The sequence below is a fragment of the Monopterus albus genome, unplaced genomic scaffold (assembly GCF_001952655.1).
Source record: "Monopterus albus unplaced genomic scaffold, M_albus_1.0 scaffold197.1, whole genome shotgun sequence".
In the NCBI taxonomy this organism is placed as follows: Eukaryota; Metazoa; Chordata; class Actinopteri; order Synbranchiformes; family Synbranchidae; genus Monopterus; species Monopterus albus.
Genome location: NW_018128077.1, coordinates 269,854 through 271,483, shown reverse-complemented (window position 1 = coordinate 271,483; position 1,630 = coordinate 269,854).

Below are 1,630 nucleotides of genomic sequence, written 5' to 3'. Positions count from 1 at the left end.
TACATTGTGTTTTCCTTCATCTCTCTGCTGACTGCATCTCTCAACCTACTGGTCATCATCTCCATCTCCCACTTCAGGCAGAGATAAATATCTTAGTATTGATCATATGTTGTTGCAGTGACAATCATTAGATTCAGTGACCTCTGAGCATTACATCCTGCTGGTTTGATGAGACTTTTGTTCATAGGCAGTGCTATAGTGTGAACTGTCATTATTTAAAACAACCATTTCCACTGCTAATAATGCAGTGGCTGTTTGTAATAGTCACACTGATGATATTCTCTCACTCCAGGCAGCTCCACACTCCCACCAACCTCCTCCTCCTCTCTCTGGCTGTCGGTGACTTCCTCGTCGGCCTCCTTGTGATGCCGTTTCAAATCCTCTTAGCGGAACCCTGCTGGTTCCTGGGTGACCTGATGTGTGTTCTGTTTTATTTCTTCCTCTGTATCACTCTCTGTGCCTCCGTAGTAAACATGGTGCTCATATCAGTCGATCGTTATGTGGCTATCTGTGACCCTCTGCACTATCAAACCAAAATCACCCAAAAGAGAGTTCGAATCTTTGTTCTCCTATGTTGGATTTACTGTGCTTTCTACATTATTCTGCTTTTATATGACAACCTGGAACAACCAGGCAGGTATAACTCCTGCTACGGAGAATGTGTGATTAACTATAACGGGGCTGTTGATGTTTTGTTATTTTTTATCATTCCTGTTTTTGCCATCATCATTCTGTATATGAGAGTGTTTGTGGTGGCTGCATCTCAGGCCCGTGCCATGCGCTCCCACGTTGCAGCTGTCACACTGCAGCGTTCAGTGACTGTAACTGTTAAGAAATCAGAGCTGAAAGCAGCCAGGACTCTTGGCATCCTTGTTGCTGTGTTTCTCATGTGTTACTGTCCATATTATTCTGCTGCTATCTCCGGCTATGCCATCACACTTGGTTTTTCAATGAATTTAGTTATTACTTTTATGGTTTATTTTAACTCCTGTCTAAACCCTGTGATCTATGCGTTTTTCTACCCCTGGTTTAGAAAATCTGTTAAACTCATTGTTACACTTGAGATACTGCAGCCTAACTCCTGTGAGGCCACCGTACTATAAAGAGAAACTGTGGACAGACTGAGAAGAGACACATGACCTTTTCAATGGCAAGACAAATGTGTTTTTATATGCTGCTGCTGACTTACTGAAGTGTAAAGCATTCAGTCTGGATATGTAATGATGCTCTTGTGTCTCGTTTTAACTGTTTTCATCACATGTAGCAGTTCAAGCACTGCCTTTACTCCAGTTGTATCTTCTGTAATCTTTTCAGAAGTGTCCCTGTGTCTGTTGTAGGTTTTTAAATGATTATTTTATCTCTGGGTTTCTTACCACACTAGTATAATAAGCACCTAACTCTTTCACCCTATTTATTTTAAATATATATCCCAGTAATCTAATATAAATGAAGCCTAACCTAGCCAGAAATTACCCTGCATTTGTGTCATACAGTATTTTTCTGCACTATGCATGAGGAATGTTTTTTTATATATATAAATGCTGAAAGTGTTGTACTGTTGTGTCCCACTTTTTGTACTGAGATAGCCGTTAAGTTAAATCAGCGTAATTTTTCAGATAAAATCTTACTG